Genomic DNA, 7,138 nt, shown 5'->3' with positions numbered 1-7,138 from the left:
AACTTCCTGGTGGATATATTCCGTCTTAAATTTGAAGTAGGCGCGACGACCAAGGGAAGGCTCAACCTTCCCCGAAGTCTCTGCGCCTTCGAAAACTGTAAAAGACATGTAAAGGCAACACGGTGATACGAGTTGTTAGAAGGGGTTCAGTGAAACCTTTTTTTCCGCATATAAAGAGCCGCATATTAAAAGTTTGAGGTATGGAAGGAGGGAAAAGCAATAGACCTTTGTCACCCGGCGGCCATTTTGTCTCAGGAGATTTAAAAAGCTTTGTTTATGTACAGCTAGCCTCGTTCTCAGAAGAAAAATCCCTGAGACAAAATGGCCTCCGCGTGACAAAGGTCTAGGGTAAAGGCAAATACAAAATAAGATCGAGCTAAGGAAGGTTTTGTGAGCCCGCGAGACTGAGCAGCCCCCACAAACCCTTGTTTTCAGTAAAACCGCTGGACACAAAACCTTCCCTAGGTCGATGTTACATTGTCACAACCGAGGGTAAAAAGCGAAGCGTCGCTATTTTTACCCCCGGGATACTCCCTGAAATTGCGTGGGTACCAGACTCGTACCCGGTCGCTTATTTCTATTCGCGCTGTGACAAATGGGAAGGATTTAGTGAGATCGCAATGCACTAAGGGAAGAAAGGAAGAAAAACGAGAAGTCATCTTTTCTTCTTTCTTCCTAAGTGCGTTTATGCGAGTTAATTTTCCTTTCCATAGTCCTTTGTGGGAATAAATTAATGGCAACTGGATACCAGTATGGGTACACCACCCTGGGTACCAGGCGTGATATTTCGGGACATGACCAAAAGGGGCAACAGCGCATGAAAAGGCTCTAGCACCCTCCCAGAGTACAATATCACTGGCGGCTAGAATTTGTTATTATTATTATTCAATGAGTTGATAATGTTAACTGTTCCACAGTAAAAAGATTCAAAAGCTGGAGTTTCGAACGCCCTTCCTCTGAGCGAAGCAAAGGATTGTGGGTGGGATGGGGTTCATATATTGAATAGTAAACACTTGAACATCAAGAAAGAATGAATTAGTTGAATGAAACGGCGTTCAATGATTTTATGGGTATTTAAAGTTCAAATTGGAAAGGTGATTTTTTTTTATCGGAATTGATAAAACCAAGTTGTGGTACCAAACATTATCTTCCCTATCCCAGTCTAGATATTAACCAGAAACTCTTACTTACTTTTCATATCACTTATCGCTTTCATATAAATGAAAGCTGTTTTAGGCTATTCTAGATAAACATACCTGTTATCCTATCTCAGACTTAACCTTTTCTGGATCATTATACGCTTCGTGCCTACCTACCCCCCCCCCCCCCCCAAGGGCAAAATCTTGGCTTAGGGGAGGGGTAGGTGTGCAGTTTCCCAAAGACCTCAATTGATCCCAACGTACCTCAATGTATCCCAGACTTAGCCTTTTCCAGGCGTTCAGATTGTAGGGTAGGCGCGAAGAGATATGACAAGGAAAAACAGTGAGGGGTGGGGTAGGGGGTGAGAGCGAAGGAACGCCTGTAGTACTTTTTAACAAAAGCTAGTTCCAGTATACCAGGTTCTGGTATAGCCTGATTGGTTTATTTTGACAGCTCCTGTCGACACTCGAAGGTCTATTACCTTGATCTAAAATGTGTTACCTCCTTTCTCCCCCCGGGGGGATACGCCTAGGAATTATTAAAAGGGGCGTGCCGCCTTCTTCAAATCCTGACCCTATTACAGACCAAAAATAGTCTCATGTTTTTAACACCCATTTTCATACCTGGCCTCTAAGAAATTACAGTGAAACTTCTATTAAGCGGACACTAAGCCGGGTCGCGAAATTAACGTCTTATATTTCCCTTTATAATGAACCCCTATTCAGCGGACACCTGTATTAGGCGGACGTGGACACTAAAATAAATTGTATTTGACTAAATTCTATTGTTAAAAACCTCTATTAAGCGGACACCGGACTGAATTGACAATAGTAGTATTGGATAACGTTCTTGAAATACGTACTGTAGTCGGTTAATGTTTTTGCATTTACAAACAAATTAAAGTTAGTAATGAAAGGTAATGAACTTGAACTCTGGATAGCTTCCTTAACGATATGGAACTTGATCACAGTGCTAAGCAACCGTTGAATGTTAATCGTTAACAAATATTGTGCAATTTTTACAAGCCCCTGTTGAGCGTACATCCTCTACTGATTAAGCGGATACTTGGGAAGGCTCCGAAGGTGTCCGCTCAATAGAGGTTTCACTGTATTTCATCATTATTTAGATTAGAACAGGAACAAAAGAGATTTCTTAAAATCCATTTCGAATTCGCATATTTCTCTTTCTTTCTTCTCATTTGGAATTGAAACGATGAATACGTTCATACTCTCCCGTAGTTCCCTCGAAAACCAAAACCCTTTCAGACCAAAATAGGGAAAGTCTATATCCGTTTTCAGACCAAAACGGCGCAAAAACCCTACCCTTTGGGGCGGCACATACATACATGGCTTTTATAAGGGAGTACTCCCCCGGGGCTTTCTCCATCTCTCTCATAGTCTTCCACCTTAATTTTTTCTGGCTCTCTGACTTCGCGCCGCGCCGCGCCCCACCATCTGAACTCCCCGGGAACAGGCTCTTCTTGACTATACCGTCCAAAATATCTCTTTGTTTTATGTCTCCTAAGCCAGGGAAAAGCGCCCTGGGGACGAGGATAGCTCTGATCTTTTAGACTTAAGCGTACGTACACAACCGAGTGATGAGTAGCATTTTGACGATCTACCTGACTAAAAGAAACGTTCCATTAAGGCGGCTCGACTGGATTTTTCAGGGGCAATACTCTTCCAAGCTTTAGCATTAACTACCTCGTTATTAAATAAATTAAGATTTGGAAAATGGTCACCACAACTCTGCTCGATAAATCTAAGATAAAAATTTACGGCTTCAAGAGAAATAATTAACGACGACATTTCGTTGCTATGACACTGATGTCAATATGAAACTGTCCATAACAAATTTTCGTCTTTATCTGATAAAGTTGTGATGATCGTTTTCAATATGTTTGTAAATGGTGACTGTAGCTTATGGCTTAATGCTCAAACTTGAGAGGTATGGCCCATTTGTTCATCTTTGATTTTTTGCCGGTTTTTATTAACCAGTCCCCTCTAGTAACTATGTTGAAATCAAGTTTATTATTTTGGTATTCTAGTCACTAGTTCCTCCTAAAACCAGAAGGAGAAAATAATTGAAACCATCGTTCCCACGGTATTTTTAATCTGTTCGACTTTAGGCTTGGAAAAGGCGAATCGAGTTTCTAGGAGAAACGGCCGGCTAACTGTTTCCTAGAAATTTGACCGCTAGCTGGATTTGTTCACGGTAGTCTTGAGTTCAAATCCTGGGCCACGCTGAGCGCCTGATTCTCAGGCTAAAAGGATGTCATCATCTCGGACGTGTATCTCTAAACTTTTGGTGCACAAGGAGGTGTTTTGAGCAATTATGAAGGATTTTGAATTCACAGTCTAAGAGTATAAGGACCCCTTTCGCATACTTTGGGAATGCGACCTGTTAAAAACTTTCACTTTGGTGATTAGATATGCCTCTGGGCCGGGTTGTTCAAAGCTGGATTAAGATAACCCAGGGTTAGTGCGAAATTTGAATTCAGATTTGAAAGCTTAAAAGTAAATTCAGTTTAATTCTTTTTGTTAATAGGTTAATGATTGGGTACTCTTAAGAATAACAGAGAAAATTATCCGAGAAAATGCTTTTGAACAAAGATAGCCGGGTTAAATTTAACCCTGGGTTAAGCGCTAATCGGCTTTCGAACAAGTGGACCCACTTTGTCTCAATAGTTTTTTAATGAAAGAGTAATACCAGAGTGTATTCATAGCAAGGTACCGCAAACTGCCGCTTATACGTTCCCCTCCCGGTCTTCCTTGGGATATAAGTCCCTCCGTTTATAACCCCTCCTAAAACCCCTTGCGAAGATATATAACCCCAGGGCTTATAAATTTGCAGTATGTCAAGCTTGACCGGGAAAAGAACCTTGACCTTTGCGATGACCAGCAATCCATTGAGCCAATCAAGCCAACAGGAGAGCAAGTCATTGTGACGGTTAGGGACTGTGCAATAATTACCTGGAGGGGGGTTGGGAAATGGGTGAAATATGCCCCAAAACTATGTCATACCCCCCCTGTCATTAAGCAAAACTTAATTTCACCCCCTCTCCATCACATACCCCCCCTCCCCCCCCCCCCCCCCCCCGCTTAAAAAAGATCTCCTTCAATCGATTCCCTCATACATAGTTTACTTGTTGGATTTCTTCCTCGTCGAAGAGTCATCAGAATCACTGGGCTCTGAGCTTGTGTCGTCTTCGCATGAATCGGGAGATTCCTCACCTTCTACAGCATCTCTGGCACTAAGGTTCCCGCGTGCGTGAGTAAGAACTCAGGAATTCCAGTCAGATTTAGCTCTTTTTTTGTCTTTTTTTTTTCAATTTAATCATACTGTGTTTTATTTACCATAATTTAAATTTGTATCGCTATTAAAATTTCAACAGTTGGGTTTTTCATTCTGCTTAATTATGATGACATTTGTGCTAACATTGGCATCTTTCTTTTTCATTCAATAACATTATAGTGCTACTTTTGCAACTTTTAATTAAAGTTTCCTATTTTATTAAATCCTAGCTAGTGCAAATAAAGTAGCACTGTTTTAACATATATAACGGAGGCATTCCTTTCCTATTGCATGACAGATAGGAAAACAACAGTTCAAAGATCAGAACACCTTAGAGTTGCTAAATTTGTCAGTTTTATTTCAATGTTAGTAGTTATATTTGAACTCTAATAACTCTTCCACTACTTTTCCAGTTTGCAAAAAGGAATGAAAAAGTAATGCCCCCCCGCCTGTATGTTTTAAATTTTACATCCAACCCCTCCTCTTTCTTGTTGTCATTTTCTCCTATGCCCCCCCTCTAATTTTCCAACCCTCCCCCCCTCTCCTCCAGGTAATTATTGCACAGTCCTTTACTAATGTACCGGCGATGGTGGAAATGACATGATTTGAAATATATGAAATGAATCATACTTTGAACTGCGGATAAAGATTAACTACTGCTTCAAAAATTTGAAAAAAAATAAATTTGATTCTTCCAATGGAAATATATTATTATTTATTATATTTAGCATTTCCTCTATTTGGCCATCTTACGCAAAAGAAACTGTGTTTTCCAAATACAATTCAGGCTGTAACTCGCGTAGTCTGCGTTGCAGGCGCTTAGAAGTATATAATAGGGCCATTTATACGGGGAAAAATAAGACGCGTCTTACATAAGACGCGTCTCAAATAAGACGCGAGCTTTCTGTATAAACGGCACATTTCGTCTAAAATAAGACGCGGCTTAGCTAAGACGCGTCTTATTAGATAAGACATGCTCGTATAAATGGTACAGTTCGCGTCTTATTTAAGACGCGTCTTATGTAAGACGCGTCTTATTTTTCCTCGTATAAATGGCCCTATTTGCACAAGAAAGAACGGGCGCGAGAGGGAGTCTTTCTTGCGCCGACTACTTCCAAGCATCTGCTACGCAGGCTATAACTCGCGTAATGACAATAAGCCTTTCAGTGAAAGCTTTTATTACTGCTTGTAACTGAACGAGTCAGGATCATGCAAAATTTAGGAGGAGTGTGTTGTGGGGGATTCAAAAATTTGAATTTTCAAAAATCTGAACTTAAGCATTCCTTAAAAAATGCGGGTAGCGTAGAAACCATGCATGATCATAAATTTCGTTTATCGTTGTTGTTGTTTTGACTCTTTTCCTTTTCCGTTACTTTGTCTGTTTTTATACATATGTTTTGGTACTGAAATCTGCCGAAGAGTCAATAAATTAAAGTCAATAAATTCAAAGTCTAGATATCGTTTGTGAGGCCCATCCTCTTAACATTTGTCTCGTGACATCCTCACTCAGGAAGCAATAATCGGCTCCTGCCCAACCCTATTACTCGTCTGCAGTCTGAGTAAAGCACATTTTTTGTCAGCAGTACCTCTACCAGCTCTACCCTTTAGCTAGCCTCCTACCCAGACGTTCATTGGCCGGCGTCGTCACGATTTCCTTCCCCCACCACGAGGGCGTGGCTGGAATGAATAAATTCTTATCTTCAGAGGAGCATCCCGGTTACTTTTATATGGAAGGCACCCCCCAACCCAAATAGAACCTTCCAGGAATACCAAGAGAATTTAAATTTTGTGAAGCGAATAGCTGGTCTATGATGATGCACCCTTTCCTTTCCCTTCGGAGAAGTCTTCCAAAGCCTGCGCCTCGAAGACTAACAAAAGCGGGTCACTGATTTGACTGATTTCATGTGCAGCTAGGCAATCCATTATCCACTTGGACAGTTTGTTTACATGGAATGAACACTTATCTCAAACCTGTAAAAAGGTGTTTCCTAAACCTCGTTTATTGACCAGATTATCTCATTTTCTAACCACAATTTGTGCTACTCAAAATTTTTAAACTGACTATTCTACGTATAGTTAACTACGGATCTGTAGTGCGGTTAGACTGCCCGAAGGTAATGGTAGACAAACTTGAAAGCTTTCAGAATTATGCTATGCGTTCTATAGATCGTTTTCACTGTTAGGCAACAAAAAAATAAATTGGAAACCGTCCAGTGAAAGAAGCCAAGAAAATGAAATTTTATAAAAGACTAATATATAAACAATTTGTCCAAGTCTCAGGTCTTTGTGGCCCACAGTTTCTGAGTTATTTTCCGAAACGTTTCATGCACCTTTGTAGAGCTTTGTATGGAGACGCCATATTGATGTACCGTTTTGGTGCACCAATATGGCCGCCGGAAATCAACAACAACATCTGGAGTTCACTTTTCTATAAAAGCTCTTTCTTTTCACTCGAGGACTAACATACGTACACATAAACATATCTTCTAATACTTGAAATGGTTATACTGCTGAAAATCAAGAGGAGAGACTTTTTTTTCAACGAGACAGCATTCCTATTTTGGTGTCACGCACTGTGAAAACTCGGAAGTTCAAATTGCTGTGTTTTCGAAATGAAACATGCTACGGGAATGAAAACCTGTACAAAGATTCACTTTTTGTTTATCTTCAACCTAGTGTAAATAAGAATTCGTAAAACCTCGCT

This window comes from Porites lutea, chromosome 2 (assembly GCF_958299795.1).
Source record: "Porites lutea chromosome 2, jaPorLute2.1, whole genome shotgun sequence".
NCBI classification, from domain to species: domain Eukaryota; kingdom Metazoa; phylum Cnidaria; class Anthozoa; order Scleractinia; family Poritidae; genus Porites; species Porites lutea.
The sequence above is the reverse complement of the archived record's forward strand: the minus strand, read 5'-3'. Positions refer to the sequence as shown.